This window comes from Adiantum capillus-veneris, chromosome 14, assembly GCF_014529385.1.
Source record: "Adiantum capillus-veneris isolate H3 chromosome 14, ASM1452938v2, whole genome shotgun sequence".
Taxonomy (NCBI): domain Eukaryota; kingdom Viridiplantae; phylum Streptophyta; class Polypodiopsida; order Polypodiales; family Pteridaceae; genus Adiantum; species Adiantum capillus-veneris.
Window position 1 is genome coordinate 80,694,989 of NC_140944.1, and position 21,397 is coordinate 80,716,385.

The window sequence follows — 21,397 nt, forward strand, 5'->3', positions numbered from 1 at the left end:
TATTATTAATATAATGACAGAGAGTGAAAAAGTGGTGAATCTTGAGACCAAACGCCTCATGCTACTAGCGTTAATAGGTTGGACAACTGGTGGACCTTGAATGTAAACCTTCCATGTTTCAATAGAGTTAGCTTCGAAAAATGGTGGAGCATCCTTCTCTCCATGTTTCAATGGAGCCTAGCTTGGACAAGTGGTGGACCTTTTGCTTCTCTCTATGAGAAGAATAAAGTTAGCTTGGATAAGGGGTGGACCTTGGAACCAAACCCCTATGTAAAACATATCATGGACATTTCAAGTGGTGAGAAAGAATACCCTTTAAGATATACCCTTATAGGTTGGACAAGTGGTCGACCTTAACACCTAGATCTTCTTTATATAATGACATAGAGTGGAAAAGTGGTGAATCTTGAGACCAAACCACTCATGCTACTAGGATAATAGCTTGGAAAGTGACTGGCCTTGACGTTAAACCCACATGTAAACAATATCGTGGGTTTAAGGTATTTCAATGGATCCTAGAATCTTGGAGACATGGTGCAACTTGCTTCTTTTCATGTTTCAATGAAGCCTATCTTCCACCAATGGGGGATCATCCTTCTCTAAATGTCTCAGTGGAGCCTAGCTTGGACAAGTGGTGGACCTTTGCTTCTCTCTATGTTTCCATAGAGTTAGCTTGGACAAGTGGTGGACCTTGAAACCAAACCCCATGTAAAACATATCATGGTCATTCCAAGTGGTGAGAAATAATACCCTTTAAGATCTAGCCTTATAGGTTGGACAAGTGGTCGACCTTAAAACCTAGATCTTCATAATATAACGACATAGAGTGGAAAAGTGGTAAATCTTGAGACCAAACCACTCATGCTACTAAGAATAATAGGTTGGACAAGTGGTGGACCTTGAATGTAAACCCCCCATGTACGAAATATCATGGGTTTAAGGTATTTCAATGGAGCCTAGCATCTTGGAGACATGGTGCAGATTGCTTCCCTTCATGTTTCAATGGAGCCTATCTTGGACAAATGGTGGAGCATCCTTCTCTCCATGTTTCAATGGAGCCTAGCTTGGACAAGTGGTGGACCTTTGCTTCTCTCTATGTTTCAATAGAGTTAGCTTGGACAAGTGGTGGGCCTTGGAACCAAACTCCCATGTAAAACCTATCTTGGTAACTCCAAGTGGTGAGAAAGAATAAAGTTTAAGATATAGCCTTATAGGTTGGACAAGTGGTGGACCTTAGCACCCAGATATTCTTAATAGAATGACATAGAGTGGAAAAATGGTGAATCTTGAGACCAAACCACTCATGCTACTAGAGATAATAGGTTGGACAAGTGGTGGACCTTGAATGTAAACCCCCATGTACAAAATATCATGGGTTTGAGGTATTTCAATGGAGCCTAGCATCTTGGAGACATGGTGTAGCTTGCTTCTCTTCATGTTTCAATGGAGCGTATCTTGGACAAATGGTGGAGCATCCTTCTCTCCATGTTTCAATGGACCCTAGCTTGGACAAGTGGTGGACCTTTGATTCTCTCTATGTTTCAATAGAGTTAGCTTGGACAAGTGGTGGACCTTGAAACAAAACCCCATGTAAAACCTATATGGTCACTCCAAGTGGTGAGAAAGAATAACCCTTAAGATATAGCCTTATAGGTTGGACAAGTGGTGGACCTTAACACCCAAATATTCTTAATAAATGACATAGAGTGAAAAAGTGGTGAATCTTGAGACCAAACCACTCATGCTACTAGCGTTAATAGGTTGGACAAGTGGTGGACCTTGAATGTAAACCCCCCATGTTTCAATAGAGTTAGCTTCGACAAATGGTAGAGGATCCTTCTCTCCATGTTTCAATGGAGCCTAGCTTGGACAAGTGGTGGACCTTTGTTTCTCTCTATGTTTCAATAGAGTTAGCTTGGACAAGTGGTGGACCTTGGAGCCAAACCCCCATGTAAAACATATCATGGACATTTCAAGTGGTGACAAAAAACATATCGGACATTTTCAAGTGGTGAGAAAGAATACCCCTTAAGAAAAACCCTTATAGGTTTGGACAAGTGGTCGACCTTAACACCCAGATCTTCTTAACGTAATGACATAGAGTGGAAAAGTGGTGAATCTTGAGACCAAACCACTCATGCTACTAGAGATAATAGGTTGGACAAGTGTGGACCTTGAATGTAAACTCCCCATGTACAAAATATCGTGGGTTTAAGGTATTTCAATGGATCTTAGCATCTTGGAGACATGGTGCAGCTTGCTTCTCTTCATGTTTCAATGGAGCCTATCTTGAAAAATGGTGGAGCATCCTTCTCTCCATGTTTCAATGGACCCTAGCTTAGACAAGTGGTGGACCTTTGCTTCTCTCTATGTTTCAATAGAGTTAGCTTGGACAAGTGGTGGAACTTGGAACCAAACCCCCATGTAAAACCTATCATGGCATTCCAAGTGGTGAGAAAGAAATACCCTTTAAGATATAGCCTATAGGTTGGACAAGTGGTGGACCTTAACACCCAGATCTTCTTAATATAATGACATAGAGTGGAAAAGTGGTGAATCTTGACATCAAACCACTCATGCTACTAGTGATAATAGGTTGGACAAGTGGTGGACCTTGAATGTAAACCCCCCATGTACGAAATATCATGGGTTTAAGATATTTCAATGGAGCCTAGCATTTTGGAGACATGGTGCAGCTTGCTTCTCTTCATGTTTCAATCAACCTGGCTTGGACAAATGGTGGAGCATCCTTCTCTCCATGTTTCAATGGAGCCTAGCTTGGACAAGTGGTGGACCTTTGATTCTCTCTATGTTTCAATAGAGTTAGCTTGGACAAGTGGTGGACCTTGGAACCATACCCCTATGTAAAACCCATCATGTGCATTCCAAGTGGTGGTAAATAATACCATTTAAGATATAGCCTTATAGGTTGGACAAGTGGTGGACCTTAACACCCAGATCTTCTTAATATAATGACATAGAGTGGAAAAGTGGTGAATCTTGAGACCAAACCCACTCATGCTACTAGGGATAATAGGTTGGACAAGTGGTGGACCTTGAATTTAAACCCCACATATACAAAATATCATGGTTTTAAGGTATTTCAATGGAGCCTAGCATCTCAAAGACATGGTGCATCTTGCTTCTCTTCATGTTTCAATGGAGCCTATTTTGGACAAATGGTGGAGCATCCTTCTCTCCATGTTTCAATGGACCCTAGATTGGACAAGTGGTGGACCTTTGCTTCTCTCTATGTTTCAATATAGTTAGCCTATATTAGACAATTAGTAGACCTCGAATCTCTCCATGTTGTCTAGAGCTGAGCTTGGACAAGTGGTGGACCTTACTTCTCCCTTCCCTTAGTTTACTAGCTTAAATGATCACTATGTATACTTGCTTAGATCTAGCTTGAACAAGTGGTGGAACTTGTATTCACACAAACTTAATCCATTACAAAAAAGTATATGTTAAAATAACATTTGTTTTTTTTGTTTCAGGAAAGATGGCTCCAAAAAAACAGGTTGCAAGGGTTGCTGTCTCAGTTGACTATACTTGCAATGATCTTAGGAAATGGTATTTGGACATACATGGTATAGAGGGTGCACAGGTGCATCTATTTATTGCCAAAAAGGAGAATGACAGCTTGTTTGAAGATGTTGGACAAGTTGTGGAAGCATCTGTCTCTGTAGTTGATAGTCATCCAGAGGTGGAATGCATTGACATTCTAGTTCCAATGAATCTAGAATTTCAACTATCTCCAGGAGCATATGCATTGGAGCGCATGTCTAGAAACAAAGAAGAGGACAATGTTTCTCGAGGATGGAAGTTTGCAGAATCAAATCCAAATATCACAGCAGATCAACTTCAAAGCTCCATCATTGCCACACTACAACGAAAAAAGGTGAAAGCTTCACGACCACCATCCACAAAGAAGCAAGCAAAAGTGCAGAAAGTAGAAGCTAAGCGAACTAGTTCCATTTTTGGATGTAGACAAGGCATCTTTGGCATCCTCATCAACAGAGGGTTCAATGTCAAAGATGAGAATTGTGGATCCAGATGTTTTAGAAGCTGAGGCCATGAAAGGACAAGAAAAAATACAGTGGAATGAATAAGTACATAAATTATTTTCCTTTCCAATATAGGGAATTTGATATCCCTATTCAAAATTGTTGGCTTGCTCCTGATCACTATAATGCACGTATTATGGATAAAAAACACGCTGAAAGTGTGTTATTTGGATTTTCACGGAGTACGACCAAGCCTGCAGCATGTGCATATTTGATGCCTGTTCGAAATGCAAAATCAAAGAAGGGGACTCCTTTGGCAGTAGAAGAGGTAGAGGAGCAAAAAATTAAAGATTATCATTATTGGATTCTTGATGGCAGCATTCAATCTATGCTGCAAAAGTTTTGCTTCACAATGAACAAAACAACAAAGAGATCTTTGAAAGACTGATTAGCGTGTATAAATTTAGAAAGGCTCGCATTGTTGTGAATGCTCCTCCATTTGTTGCAACTGCTATATCTGCCATTGCAAATGAGGAGGCTCAGGCATTGTATGTCAAGCAACCTTACAGCCAAATATTGAGACATTTACGGAGTCAATGGATCTTCTCAGGACGACCACCAAAGGCAGCAAGTGGAATTGCAGAGGGACATGCATCTCGTGCCGGATGGATGTAAGTTATTTTCTTTGTCTTTTTGATAGTGTTTAATTAACAAATCTTGCTCAATAGTTTAATTATTTTCTCTATTTCTTTTTAGGCTTTTCTTCGATTGGCAAGAATGAGTGCAGCAGCAAGTTGGATTGCTAAACAGGCACACATGGTCACGTACTCTGATTTAGTTTATGATTGCTGGATAGAAATCATTGAAAACTAGAAGAGGAGAATAAGAAACCCCCAACAACTGTATTTAGATACCTTTGTGGCCTTGAGGAATCAGAGGTAAAGACTATTCAAGAAGAGATTAGAGATGAGAAGATTTTACTGTCAAAGAGTGCAAAGGATGGTGATGCAACTGACATGTATGATCGAATCAAGCAGTTGAAGCAAGACAAATTGATTCAAGATGCACTTCTTGAAGGCTTCAAAAATTTGAATGAGTCTTCACCATGTAAAGACTGGGAGGAGGTGGTCAAAATGTATAACATCAATGATGTTGTTTATAAAACACTTTTAATGTTATGCGAGGAATGGATCAGATCTAGTTTGACGCGTGGAACAAAGAAAATGGATTTTCCAGATGGAGCAATAAAATACATGCAATGGACAATTCACCTTCAAAAGGAGAAAACTGATCCTAGAGATTTTCCATGGTCAATCTATGTGGTGAGCCTACAAATGGAAGGCAATCTCTACTTGATGCGCCACTTCAATAATAAAGTGCCTATTGGCTTATTGTTTTAGATATGACAAAAAACGTTGGAGGCAATTTGAAGTGGAGTGAGGAGACATTTAACAATGCTTTGGATGGGATCTTTGCTATTGTTGGAGGGTCAACAGATCCTGGATTTGTCTCTCTTGCATTTGTGGATTTCACTAACTTCACAAAATTCCAATGTGCCTTTCACGCCATGGGAGATAATCTGAGCTACCATTGTTGTGGTGCATTGCATCACTTTCCATCAGCTCCTTGCAAAGGAGCAATTCAATTCCTAACAGTTATTGCCTTCTTGGGACAAGGCAATGCATTTGAAGACCTGAGAAGAAGATCAGAGGAACATCCCATGCCAATTGATTGTTCTCTTCTTCAGAAGTAGCAAGTTAGGCGAGCTGTCAGATTTTGCAATATTTGGAGGCAAAAAAAGAGCTTTGGTGTCAGGAGCACTACCATTCTGCTAGACTTTCTCATGAAGGCCGCAAGCTTGTTGATGTTTTTGGTGATGGCTCCTTGGTTGCACAAGAAGGAATACAACAGAAAAAAGAAGTTATCTGCTTAATTGATAGTGTGGAGGAGGCAAAAAGCGTGGAGACCATGCTGCTAGACTTTGTTAAGTCTCATGAAGATATAGAAAAATGGGCTGGACTTCAACAATCCACTTCGCAATCAGGCGACATTGTGCCTGTTACAGAGGAGTGCTCTCCACAAAGAGAAGAAGAACAACAACAACACCATCCTCTGTCAATGGAGGACTTTTTGGAAATGGAGACACGTATGTTTTGAGTTTCTTGTGCATGTTAGTGTTTCTTGTTACTGATTTGATACTCTTAATGTTAGATTTTGCTTTATATAGTATTGATTGAGTTTGTATTTTTTATCTCAAGCATTCAAGGTTTGAATGTAAATAGTAAATTACTTGAGTTTTTGAATGGTGGATCTGTAGACTAAAACTATAACATTTAATACTCACAAAGACTTAATTACTTAAGAGCTTGAACTCAATAAGTTTTGGACCTTTTATCAATACCCCCTTGATATGATACATTAGATCGTAGCATGGTTAAATGGTGATGCTTCATAAATTGAACCTAGCTTAGACAGGTGCTGGAGCCTAAATTTAAACTAACCTTGCTAGAAGGGAGCTTATGTTTGGACTTTGAGAACTAGCATAAGTAATCAATTAGAGCATAGATTAGACATGTGGTGGTGGCCGGCCTTAGAGACCAAAATCTTAATGAGCTTGGAAAGGTATTTAAGTACTGCAATTTACTTAGTTTTAGTACTCATTAAATGCATAGCTTGACAAAAGGTGGACCTTACATGGATCCTAATTTCAAGAGGTGTGGTAGACCTTCAAAAACAAGCTCATATAGCTTGGACATGTGGTAGACCTTGCATGAAGACTAGTTTAGACAAGTGTGGTACACCTTGTAACCAACACCCATTTGTTATATTAGCTTGGACAAGTGGTGGACCTTGCTTTTATGTTTCAATGGAGCATATTTTGGACAGGTGGTAGACCTTGTTTCTCTCCATGCTTCAATGGAGAGAAACTTTAGCTTGGACAAGTGGTGGACCTTGTTTTTATGTTTTAAAGGAGCATATTTCGGACAAGTGGTAGACATAGTTTCTCTCCATGGTTCAATGGAACCCACCTTAGACAAGTGAAGTACCTTGAAACCAAACCCCCATAATACAACCTACTAAATAGGTTGGAAAATTGGTGGGATATGAAACCATCCATGATAGAGCATAGTATAGGTGAAAACGTAGTGGTCCTTATATCAATTACCCATGCATAGCTTGGACAAGTGGTGGACCTTGATTCTCTCTATGTTTCAATGGATCCTATCTTGGACTAGAGATATATCTTACTTAGTTCCATGCTTCAATGGATTGTAGCTTGGATAAGGAGTGGAACTTCAAACAAAACTCCACAGCATAGCATATATTAACAATTCATGGGTTTTATAGAGATTGTCTTGCCTATTTTGGAGAGTTGGTACACCTTTATTCTCCATTCTTCAATGGATCTGAGGTTGGACAAGCGGAGCTGGAGAAGTGGTCAACCTTAAAATGAAACCTCCCATGCTACAACCCATCATAGATCGTATATGTAGTGGACCTTGAAACTCTTTTATGTCCCTAGCTTAGAGAAGCATTGCACTCTTGATTATCTCCATACATGAAGGCAAGGTTGGACAAGTGGTGGACCTTCAAACCAGAATCTCTATGCAATAATAGGCAAGTGGTGGAGCTTGTTTTCTCCATGTTCCAATGGAGCCTAGCTTAGACAAACAATGGAGCTTGCTTCTCTCCATGTTTCAATGGATCCTAGCTTAGAAAAGTGGTGGAGCTTTGCTTCTCTCCATGTTCCAATGGACCATAGCTTAGACAAGTGGTAGACCTTGAAAAACACCCCCGTATACAACATATTATGGGGTTTTCATGTTTCAATGGCTCCTAGCTTGGACAAATGGTAGAGCTTGCTTCTCTTTATGTTTCAATGGATCCAATCTTAGCCAAGTGGTGGACCTTGAAACAAGAATCCCCCCCCCCCCATGTACAACGTATTATGGGTTTTGAAAGCACTGGGAGAAAATAATAGCTTTGATAAGTGGTGGACCTTGCTTCTACTCCATGCTTCAATGGAGCCGAGTTGGACACATTTGGAGAGAAGATGGTTGCCCATGAAATAAGACCATGCATGCTATAATCAATCATATGTTTTACACATGGTGGACCTTGCAATTGTTTTATATGCCTAACTTGGACAAGTGGAGGACCCTTGATTACCTCCAGATATCAACAACAAGCCAAGTTTGGACAAGTGTAGTACCACCAAACCAGAATCTATATGCTACAATAGAGTATAGGTAGGACACGCGATGAACCTTGATATCAAACCATCCATGCTACTAGAGATGATAGGTTTCACATGTGGTGGAACCTTGTATCAATGTTCTATGTGTAGTTTTTGACTAGTGATAGACCTTGAAACTAATCCCTCTAGGCTACAAGAAAAAAGAGATGGATGAGGAGGCTAAACTACTTTTTGTTGCATCAATGCATCCCATGTTACCACATATACTATAGGGTTTTTTCTGGATAAGTGTTTTGGGTTCATCCCAAAGATGTAATTTTCCATATTAACGGTGTGGATTTTGAAGTGCGACTTTCATGTATTGAAGGAGCTGGTTTATGGGCTATTTGTGCATACTACCCCTGAAAGTGGTTTGACTATTCTAAACTATGGAGGGCAAATAAGTATAGATTTAAAGACTGGAAAAAGATATGCAAAATATTTCCAAGAGCTTATAAATATTCTCTTCTAGAGGATCCAAACATAGAAGAAGAGGAAGATCAATCATACATTATTGGTTGTGTAGAAGAAGGAAACGTCGGGCTATATAAATAGTTCTCACAGTACAAATGTCTGTCCCAACGTACACTATACATTTGATCCAAATTTGCCACCTTGGCATAAATGCACCTCTTCACACATCAAGTCAGAAGAATATGGCCATGTATGCATTGAGACTATTTGTCAAGTTGAAGCAGGAGAAGAGTTGTTTGCTGACTATAACTTTACTTGACATTGTAAAGTATTGTACATGGATGGAAATCTCAAGTACATGCATCATTTTCATTTTTCATGGATGAAATCTCAAGTAATATAACATTTGATTATTGTTTAGTTTATGCTCAACGAGAATCTAGAGTGCTCTTATGCTTTGTGTGTTGTCTAACATATTTGACTACCTTGGCCATAGAATCTTGATTCTACTCTAGATTTGTGATAAATCTTACCAAAATTTAATCAATGTCTAGGTTGGACAAGTGGTGGGGCTTCAAACATTACTGTCTTAAACAAGTGGAGTTATCTTACTTGAATAAGTGGTGGCCTTTGAATCCAAATCTAAGCCAAATCTCTAATTATTTTCTTGTAGTCTAGGTTGGACATTTGGTGGACCTTGTATCCATGTTTCCTCAACAAGGGTGGCTTTTAGTTTTCACTTTAAGTACTCATCTTTAATAAAGTGTAGGATGGAAAATGTTGAGTTAGTAGATTGTATTTTAGACAAGTGGTGTTTGGTGTACGAATGCTGAAAATGGTTGCAAGGATTCTAACAACGACTTTACCTTAAATAAATTTCTTACTAGGAGTTCTACATATAAATATGGTGAATAAAATTCTAGTGGTTTTGAGATACCATTTGTGTGTGTGTTTTCTTAGATTCACAAACTGGGATGGATAATGCTCCTATGGTTCAGTCAACAACTATAGAATCCATAGATTCTATGGTTTCTAAAGTGCCCAAGATGGATGATATTTCTATACTAGAGTCTAGTGTTGTGCAACTTGAGCAAGCTTCCAATAATGAGAACCAAGAAATCGATGCTTCAAAAATGCAACATACATCAAAAGAGACTGAAAAGTCCACTCACGAGCTATTGCCAATTGGTACTACGTCATGTAGGTAGATGTTGAGAAATCCATGCTTACAATTATATTGGATTTAAATGGTCTATTGTTGAAACGTTCCCCTCAACCATCCTCACACCACAACTCAGTGCAAATGGATTCAAAAAGATATATTATACTCAGGCCAGGTTGCATCCAATTCTTGAAGACTATTTTACAAAGGTTTAATGTTGCAATTTGGTCGACAGCTACTAGGAATAATGTGTATCAAATCCTTGCAGCACTAAACAACTTAGCTGAGGATACATTGCCTTTCTTTGCAATTTGGTCGCAAGATGTTTGCTACACCGCTCAAACTCAAAAATTGTTTAGACCCGACAATCCAAACGTTGAGGCAATGTTCAAGCCTCTAGCCAAAATTGCCATGGGGTTTGAATGTGATCCACAAAGAACAGTGCTTATTGATGACTCTCCTTACAAGGGATGTATTTCACCAGCAAACAATTGCATTTTTCCACCACAATTTGATGCTGAGAAGATGGTTGACAATATGCTCTTGGAGGAGCTACTGCCATACTTGATTCAGCTTGATGAGAGAAGGGATGTGCGTGATTTAATTGCTTCTAATCGTTATGGACAACCTATAGTGACAAATGATAGTGAATACAAACAAATCATGGAGTATTGGAAGCAGAAAAATGATGTTTGGTCAGCTAAGGTGTTCTTTACAAGAAGAATACCACCTGCAAAAGGTGACAGAGATGAAACTATCATTGAAGATGCAAGTGACACAAGCCACCGCAATGAAATGAGAAGAGCCCAAATACAAGAGATCTTGGCAAAGGAGCGTACACCCATTGAAAGCATGAAGGCGTCACAATTGACCACTTTAGCTAGGCAATTGGGTTGTAACACAAAAGGAGTTTTGAAGGCAACCACAGCAAAGGCTTATATAATAAGGTGAAAGCTGAGAACAATCTTCTAAGGCTGGATAGAAAGCAACCCTAAGGTACTAGTGACATGTCATATATTCTTGATACACATGCTTGAACACTCATGTGCATGGTATCTAACAAATCTTTCTTTTTATTCCTTCTTGCAGGATCTTACAAAGGATACTACTAGATGGAGCTCAATCAATAGAGATTTTGATATTTTTGCTCAAAATAATGAAGCAGTCACCTACATTTTTTGTTTATCAATTTCTTGAGAGACTTTATTTTAGTTTGTAATCATCAAATGAAATGAAAAGTATCCTTCTTATTAAGATTGTTGATCTTTTTCTTGTTCAAACCTTTCAATTGTGATTTATAGTTTTGTTAGCATGAGATTGTGCTTTTTTAGTTTGAAAAAAACTGTCAAAGATCCAAGTCTTTTTGGCTTTACTTAAGTTATTAATTGTGAAAGATCCAAGTCTTTTTGCTTTACTTAAGTTATTGATTGCCTATGTAATAGTCCTTAAAACAATATCGGATGGCTTTCTTGCTCCCATGTCTCACATTGGTCTTTAGGTAAGACAAGTGGTGACCTTGAAAGTATGGTCTCATATCTCGATCAAGTGAAGAGACATGAAGCTTAAATATCACTACTATGTATCTAGTGTTAAACTCCATCGAGACAAAGACTAGATAGCCAAATTGCAGTCGAGTTTAAGTGAAAAATCCATTTGAGCTAAGGTAAAACTTATAGTGCCTCATTTTTTAGGATTCTACCCCATCAAGGAAGTTAGGATCTAGCACAAACCAATTAAGACTCTTTTGGAGCCTAGATAGGACAATTCGTGGAACTTATGAAACTTATTATTGAGTTAGAGTCTAGTTTAGATAAGCAAAAGATCTTCAAACCAGCACTTGACTTTCTTACTATTCAATATTCAAAGTCCCTTGAGGCTAACAAATTACATACCCACTTGTAACCTAACTAATGAGTAATTATATAGATCTAAGCAAGTATATATAATGATTCTTCAAACTAATAATCCAAGGGAAGAGAGTAGCAAGGTCCACTACTTGTCCAAGCTCAGCTCTAGACAACATAGAAAGATGCTAGTTCTACTAATTGTCTAATTATAGGCATGGAGAAATGATAGAAGGTTGACCACTTGTCCAACCTATCATCTCTAGTAAGATGGGAGGTTTGGCCTTAAGATTCACCATGTAACCAACCTATACATCATTGTATTATGAAGAGTAAAAAAGCAAAGCTCCACCACTTGTCCAAGCTAGTTCTAAAATCCACATGGAGATAAGCAAGCTCCACCATTTGTCGAATCTCTCTTCCATTAAAACATGAAAAAACTCAGCTATGTTGTACAGGGGGACTTTTTTTCCAAGGTCCACCACTTGTCCAAGCTAGGATCCCTAGTAGCACGAGTGGTTTGGTCTCAAGATACACCACTTGTACACTCTATGTCATTATATTAAGAAGAACTATGTATTAAGGTCCACCACTTGTCCAACCTATAAGGTTATATCTTAAATGGTATCCTTTCTCACCACTTGAAATGCCCATGATATGTTTTACACGGGGGTTTCATTCCAAGGTCCACCACTTGTCCAAGCTAACTCTATTCAAACATAGAGAGAAGCAAAGGTCCACCACTTGTCCAAGCTAACTCTATTCAAACATAGAGAGAAGCAAAGGTTCACCACTTGTCAAAGCTAGGCTCCGTTGAAGTATGGAGAGAAGTAACCTCCATCATTTTTCCAAGATAGGTGCCATTCAAACATGGAAAGAATCAAGATCTACCATGTCTCCGAGATTCTAGGCTCCATTGAAACACCCTAAAACCATGATATTTTGTACATGGGGTGTTTACATTCAAGGTCTACCACTTCTCTAACGTATTATACCTAGTAGCATGAGTGATTTGGTCTTAAGATTCACCACTTATCCACTCTATGTCATTATATTAAGAATAACTGGGTGTTAAGGTCCACCACTTGTCCAACCTATAAGGGTATATCTTAAATGGTATCCTTCACCACTTGTCAAGGTCCATCACCACTTTTCCAACCTATAAGGTTATATCTTGAATGATATTTTTCCTCATCACTTGTAATGTCCATGCTATGTTTTACAAAGGGGTTTTGTTCCAAGACCCACCACTTGTCCAAGCTAACTCATTAAAACATAGAAGAAGCAAAGGTCCACCACTTGTCCAATAGGCTCCATTGAAACATGGAGAGAAGGATGATCCACCATTTCTCCAAGATAGGTTCCATTGAAACATTGAGAGAAGCAATCTCCACCATGTCTCCAAGCTAGGCTCCATTGAAATACCCTAAACCCATAATTTTGTACATGAGGGGTTTACATTCAAGGTCCACCACTTGTCCAACCTATTATCCCTAGTAGCAAGAGTGGTTTGGTCTCAAGATTCACCACTTGTACACTCTATGTCATTATATTAAGAAGAAATATGTGTTAAGGTCCACCACTTGTCCAGCCTATAAGGTTATATTTTAAATAGTATCCTTTCTCACCACTTGAAATGCCCATGATATGTTTTACATGGGGGTTTCATTCCAAGGTCCACCACTTGTCCAAGCTAACTCTATTAAAACATATAGAGAAAGAAAGGTCCACCACTTGTCCAAGCTAGGCTCATTGAAACATGGAGAGAAGGAACCTCCACTGTTTCTCGTAGATAGGCTCCATTGAAACATGGAGAGAAATAAGCTCCACCATGTCTCCAAGTTGCTAGGCTCCATTGAAATACCCAATACCCATAATTTTTTGTACATGGGGGTTTTACATTCAAGGTTCACCACTTGTCCAACCTATTATCCCTAGTAGGTTTGGTCTCATGATTCACCACTTGTCCACTCTATGTCATTATATTAAGAGGAATTAGGTGTTAAGGTCCACCACTTGTCCAACCTATAATGTTATAGCTTGAATGGTATTTTTTCTCACCACTTGTAATGCCCATGACATGATTTACATGGGGGTTTTGTTCCAAGGTACACCACTTGTCCAAGATAAATCTATTGAAACATAGAGAGAAACAAAGGTCCACCACTTTTCCAAGCTACATTGAAACATGGACCTTAATACGAAATTATTTCTAGTAGCATGAGTGATATTTTGTACATGGGGCGTTTACATTCAAGGTCCACCACTTGTCCAACCTATTTCCTAGTAGGTTTGGTCCCAATTTCACCACTTATCCACTCTATGTCATTATATTAAGAATAATTGGTGTTAAGGTCCACCACTTGTCCAACCTATAAGGTTATATATTGAATGGTATTTTTTTCTCACCACTTGTAATGCCCATGATATGTTTTACATGGGGTTTTTGTTCCAAGGTCCACCACTTTTCCAAGATAACTCTATTCAAACATAGAGAGAAACAAAGGTCCACCACTTGTCCAAGCTAGGATCCATTGAAACATGGAGAGAATGATGCTGCACCATTTATCCAAGATAGGCTACATTGAAACATGGAGAGAAGCAAGCTTTACCATGTTTCCAAGCTAGGCTCCATTGAAACACTCTAGGGGGTTTTATTTCAAGGCCCACCACTTGTTTAACCTATTATCCCTAGTAGCATGAGTGGTTTGGTTTCAAGATTCACCACTTGTACACTCTATGTCATTATATTGTTCCAAGTCCACCACTTGTCCAACCTATAAGGTTATATCTTAAATGGTATCCTTTCTCGCCACTTGAAATGCCCATGATATGTTTTACATGGGAGTTTCATTCCAAGATCCACCACTTGTCCAAGCTAACCATATTCAAACATAGAGAGAAACAAAGGTCCACGACTTGTCCAAGCTAGGCTCCATTGAAACATGGAGAGAAGGAACCTCCACCATTTCTCCTAGATAGGCTCCATTAAAACAGGAGAGAAGTAAGTTCCACCATGTCTCCAAGATGCTAGGCTCCATTGAAATACGCAAAACCCATGATATTTTGTACATGGGTGATTTACATTCAAGGTCAACCATTTCTCCAACCTATTATCCCTAGTAGGTTTGGTCTCACAATTCACCACTTTTCCACTATATGTCATTATAATAAGAGGAATTGGGTGCTAAGGTCCACCACTTGTCCAGCCTATAAGGTTATACCTTGAATGGTATTTTTTCTCACACACTTGTAATGCCCATGACATGCTTTACATGGGGGTTTTGTTCCAAGGTTCACCACTTGTCCAAGCAAATTCTATTGAAACATAGAGAGAAACAAAGGTCCACCACTTTTCCAAGCTAGGCCCCATTGAAACATGGACCTTAATACCAAATTATTCCTAGTAGCATGAGTAATATTTTGTACATGGGGGGTTTGCATTCAAGGTCCACCACTTGTCCAACGTACTTTTCCTAGTAGGTTTGGTCGCAAGATTCACCACTTGTCCACTCTATGTCATTATATTAATAATAATTGGGTATTAAGGTCCACCACTTTTCCAACCTATAAGGTTATATATTGAATGGTATTTTTTCTCACCACTTGTAATGTCCATGATATGTTTTACATGGGGATTTTGTTCCAAGGTCCACCACTTGTCCAAGCTAAATCTGTTCAAACATAGAGAGAAACAAACGTGCACCACTTGTCCAAGGTAGGCTCCATTGAAACATGGAGAGAATGATGCTCCACCATTTATCCAAGATAGACTCCATTGAAACATGGAGAGAAGTAAGCTCACACCATGTTTCCAAGATGCTAGAGTCCATTGAAATACCCAAAACCCCTGATACTTTGTACATGGGGGGTTTACATTCAAGGTCCACCACTTGTCCAACCTATTATCCCTAGTAGCATGAGTGGCTTGGTCTCAGGATTCACCACTTGTCCACTCTATATCATTATATTAAGAAAAATTGGGTTTCCATATCTAAATGGATCTTTGCTTGGATAAGTGGTAGACCTTGAGACCTAAATACCCATTCTACACTAGAGCATTGGTTAAGCCTTATACACTTCAAGCATACCTTTAACAACAAGTAGTAGTTATTAGTTGACTTAAGTCTAGTTGAACTCCATGGTATTGAGACTAAGAGAGAGTGTAGCATAAAAAAGAGTCAGGATTTTAATTTGACTTTCTTTCTATTAATGAGTAGATCATAGATGGATTTTGGTATCTAATAAAACCTTAGGGTAGACAATGTAAAACTCATGTCTATTGTTGTGTTTGCATTAAGTGTTCTTGTTCTTTAATTTCAGAACCATTACAGAAAAATGGATTGGCTATATGCTGGCATAAATTGAAGAAAACTATTGAATTACCCATCCAACCTCCTCCAAGACCTTGTCCAAGGAATGAATCACCTCCTTATCACACTACCACTTGCTTTCAAGGACATCAAAAGAGTACTTATCTTGGATCTAGAGGGGTTACTTCTCAAGACAGTTGAAATGAAACATGGAGATTCTATGCCATCTTGGGCTCAACACATGCGACTTGTGGAGGACAAAGATGAAGTTTATCATGTGGTGCGACCAGACGCACAAAGTTTTTTGGATTTTTGTGCTGAATACTTTGAGCTATGGATATGGAGTTGCTATAACTTAACAAGGGTGCAACGCATCACACAAAAGTGTTTTCCTGAGCAGTATACCAAGTTCAAGGTGTTTATGAGTAACAAAAATTGCCAAAATCCAAATATCATGTTAGGATTTACAAGGGTTTATCACAAAAATCTGAGTGATATTTGGAAGATATTTGAGGATTTGGATGCAAACAATACCTTAATTTTTGATGACACTCCATATAGGGTGATGTGGAACATGCCAGGGACATATCTTATATTTCCAAAGATGTGGAGGCAAACTTCCGAGCAACTTCAAAACTTCTTGCAGAGAACCATAATTCCATGGTTGGTAGGATGGTTGTATGCAAGAGATAAGAGAGTCTATACATACAACACAATTGTAAATCAGTATAGTGATTCTGAGACAAATTATGTCCTTGGTGTGTACTTGTCAACACGAAAGCATTGAATAAATATGGCTATAAGATGCTTTTTTTATTCTAGTGTGTATCTTTCAACATTTGTATAATTTGATATAGTCTTTTTTTTTTTTAAAAAGGTGTGTCAATTTTATGAACACTTGAATGGAGTGCACCCTACTCTAAGGGGACTTCAATGTACTATTGGAGTGCATCCTATTGTAAGGGGACTCTGATGTATTGCTAGAGTGCACCCAAATTTTTGGGGACTCATTTTTTATTTGATTGGGGCCTATGTTGGGTCATATAGTAAAAGAAATTCATTTTTTGTCAATTCATATCGAGGTTGCATTTATTTGGAACTATGAAAGAATTGATGTTTGATGTCAAAATAAAACTTGTAAGTGTGGATCAGAGAATTCATGGACTTTAAATATGTGAGAGGGATCTTTTTCTTGGGCACAAATGTTTGCTTCAAGAATTTTGTCATTACATACTTTATGTGAAAGAGTTTTAGAACCTAAAAGACTTTGAAAACAAAACTATGGAATCTAAGTGCATGTATTCTTGAATGGCTTGAAAGTTGATGTATACATGCATGTCGCCTTGATGAAGATTTAGATCTGACAAGATGGAAAGATATAATTCTTGGACGTTACCTTTGTCAATTTGGTAATAACATATTTAACTTTCTTTTAATATGGGTGGAAAATATATTATTATGTGCATTTGGAACCTAATTGCTTGACCTTCAAACCAAGATTCCTATGTTATTTTTTCATATACTTTTTTGTACTGAATTAAGATTGTGGATGCAAGGTCCACCACTTGTTCAAGCTAGATCTAAGAAAGTATATATACTGAGTCTTCAAACTAGTAAACCAAGGGAAGAGAGAAGCAGGGTCCATCACTTGTCCAAGCTCATCTCTAGACAACATAGAGAGATGTTATGTCTACTAATTGTCCAATATAGTCATGGAGAAATGATAGAAGGTTGATCCACTTGTCCAACCTATCATCTCTAGTAAAATGGGAGGTTTGGCCTTAAGATTCACCATGTAACCAACATATACTTCATTGTATTATGAAGAGTAGAAAAGAAAAGCTCCACCACTTGTCTAAGGTAGTTCCAAAATCAACATGGAGAGAAGAAAGCTTCACCATTTGTCCAAGATAGGTTCCATTAAAACATGGAAAACCTCATATATGTTGTACATGGAAGCTTTTTTCCAAGGTCCACCACTTGTCCAAGCTAGGATCCATTAAAACATGGATAGAAACAAGGCTCCACAACTCGTCCAACCTTTATAGCTGCGAAGTGTACCGTTGTCTAAACTAGGCATGGGAAAATAATAGAAGGTCCACCACTTATCCAATATATTATCTCTAATAGCATGGGAGGTTTGGTCTCAAGATTTAGGAATTGGCTGACCTGTATTTCATTGTATTATGATGAATTTGGTTTTAAAGTCAACTACTTATCCAAGCTATAAGTTTATATCTTGAATGGTATTCCTTCCCATCACTTAGAAAACCAATGATATGTTGTACATGGAGGGTTTGTTACAAGGTCCACCACTTGTCCAAGCTAGTTTCATTGAAACATGGATGAAGACAAGCTCCACCATTTGTTAAATCTAGACTCCATTGAAATCTAGAAAATCCATTCTATGTTGTACATGGGGTTTTTGTTTTAAGGTCCAACACTTGTCCAAGCTAAGATCCATTGAAACATGGAGTAGAGAAACACTCCACCACTTGTCCAAGCTAGGCAACATTGATAGTAGTTGGTTTATTTTGAAGATCCACCACGTGTCTAAGCTAACTCTATTGAAACATAGAGAGAAGCAAAGGTCCACCAACTGTTCAAGCTAGGCTCCATTGAAACATGGACAGAAGCAAGCTCCACCATTTCTCCAAGATAGACTCCATTGAAACATGGAGAGAATCAAAGGTCCACCATTTCTCCAAGCCAAGATCTAGTTGTCCAACCTATAAGGTTATATCTTAAATGGTAATCTTTCTAATCACTTGGAATACCCATGATATGTTTTACATGGGGGTTTTGTTCCAAGATCACCACTTGTCCAAGCTAACTCTATTGAAACATAGAGAGAAGCAAAGGTCCACCACTTGTCCAAGCTAGTCTCCATTGAAACAAGGAGAGAAGCAAGCTCCATCATTTCTCCAAGATAGGCTAGCATGGATAAGTGCACCTTGAAACCAACCTTCCTATGAGGCAATAGAGCATATGCTACATATTTTATGTATGCCCCATGCCTCAAATTAAGAAGTTATAGATTAGAAGTGGACCTTGCTTAAATGTCACATGCAATAAATTAAGGAAAAATAGCCAAGTGGATTGTATTCCTCAATGGATCCTTGCTTTCACAAGTTGTGAACCTTGAGTCACTTTTACATTAACTTGGACAAGTGGTGGACCTAGAAACCAAGCTCTCCATGTTGAGATAAGTTGTAGGTAGGACAGTAGAACATAGACAACGATAATGGATGCAATATACTCCTCTCCTAATAATCCAATTGATTGAAACCATGATATTTTAGTTGTTTTCATTGTGTATTGTATGTGCATAAAGTGGAATGAGACCTTAAGAAAACTCAAATTTTTGACAAAATCTCTATATTTTATACATGATATATTGAAAGTTGTCCAACCTGGGAATTGGGATTTTCCCACTTTACCTAATATGGTCTTAGGTCCAACATGCCTTGGCATGCTATGAAACATTCAAGCGTATTTATACGACTTGTACTGGAAACCGTGGGTGTTGCCTGCGCAATCCGACCCCGTTGGTTAACATTTACGTAGTCAAAACCCATGGTAAGACCCTTTGTAGAAACTGCTCAACTACCAGGTAACGAAAACCAACATAGTTAACCGTGTACATAATGATTGGAATCAACTTGAAAAGTTGAGTTTGTCCACTACCGCGTGGTAGATTGCGGAATTATTTCCTTGAAAGTCTAACTAGGAGAGGTCAAACTGTGATGCTCAATGCAAATCAACTGTGATCCTCAATGTAGATCAACTATGAGCCTCAATGCCGATGGGGTGATGTAGTAGTCAACCGCCGGGTCGTACCCGAAAACACTATGTCCATAGACACTCCATAGTGCTATAGAGAGAGCTAAAAATCCACACAAGTGAATTGTCGAGCTCTAGTGGACAGCCATGCTATCGCAACTGATTGCTGCATCTGTACTTCCTTGTAGAGATCAACTGCTGTGAGTTGAAGATTATTAAAAACTCAACTTGAGTGTCGCACTGAAAACCTGTAGTGCAAAAATGACACCCTAAACATCCGTAATAACAAGACTCTTGCTTGTACATTAACGTCGATGTATACTTCCCTGGGTAGATCTGTTCACGCTTGAAAACAATCACCCAAAAAAATGCCAATATTGGGTCTTACCCTTGGCCTGACAATGGCTCTTAGCATGTGTGGCTCATAGCCCTTGTGCAAATTAGTGTTCAATGGACGAACCGATGAATACTAATTTGAGGAGCATCTTAGCCACGTGCTAGCTGAGAGTTAGAGCACCTTGGCTCAGGCTGACTCATGAGAAAAACACGTATCAAAAGCTTCTTAGAAGATTTTCATTATTCCCTGAAAGAGAGAGAACGAGAGAGAAGAAGAGCATGCTGGGCTCCGGAACTTGCCTTGAACGACTATGACGTGTATAGTTGATTGCCATGCTCATGTGCATCTTATGCCTAACGTGCAGCGTATCCTATAAGCATGCGAGAGTTTTTGTTGTGACTCTCTCAGTGAGAGAGGTAACAGAAAAACACAAGACATCTTGATTTACTTGCCTTGCAGGGTCGTGATTGTATGAAAATGACTTAGCATTGGCACTTTGCCTGTGCAATAAGTCCTAGATTTAGGTTCCTTTTAGTGCTGTTGGTGTTGATAGAAACCACCATCAGGTTCAACAATCCATCACTTAGTCTGTCCTTGACAGAGTTGCGAGTGTGATAGCGGAAGCATAATGCATAAAGTGGTGGAATCCATGCCACCTGCTTAGCATGCCTTGCATGCAAAAATGTAAGCCCTTGGCTACTATAACGGTCTCAAGCGTGAGAACCAAAACCATAAGTGCCTTGCACATAATAAACTGGTAGGGATTTTGTGAGCCGACATTCCCTATTTTTCCAGTTTTCCAAACTCGTGTGCCAAAGCCCTTGCTTCCAAATCAATGGCAGTATCTCGGCACAAGGGAGAATCCGTGCTTCATGTAAAATTGTCAAAGCAGTTTGCTTTGCACAATGACAGTAATTGCCAAGTAAAGTGTAAACATGGAAAAAATAAGAAAAACTTAAACTTGGCTAATCTGGTAGTTGTTGCTGCAACCAGTTGTCATGAGATTCCAAATGGAAAGCTCGTGTAAGATGGCTCATAGCCAAATCTGCCGTGCGAGAGAGACTTGTCGCATATGGATATACGCCCTCTTGTATCATATACATCCGTCGTATACGAAATGAAATAACCTGTAAACAGTTTGTTAAAACCTTCCCAAGTTTGTATGCTCATAGCATATGCCAAACGTGGGGAGTCACAATGCAAGCTGCATAAATAGAAGCCTTGCTTCACATAAGTTCATCAAATGGATGAGATAAGAATGTAACCTGAGTGCTCATAGCTAACAGATGCTCTTGGTGAC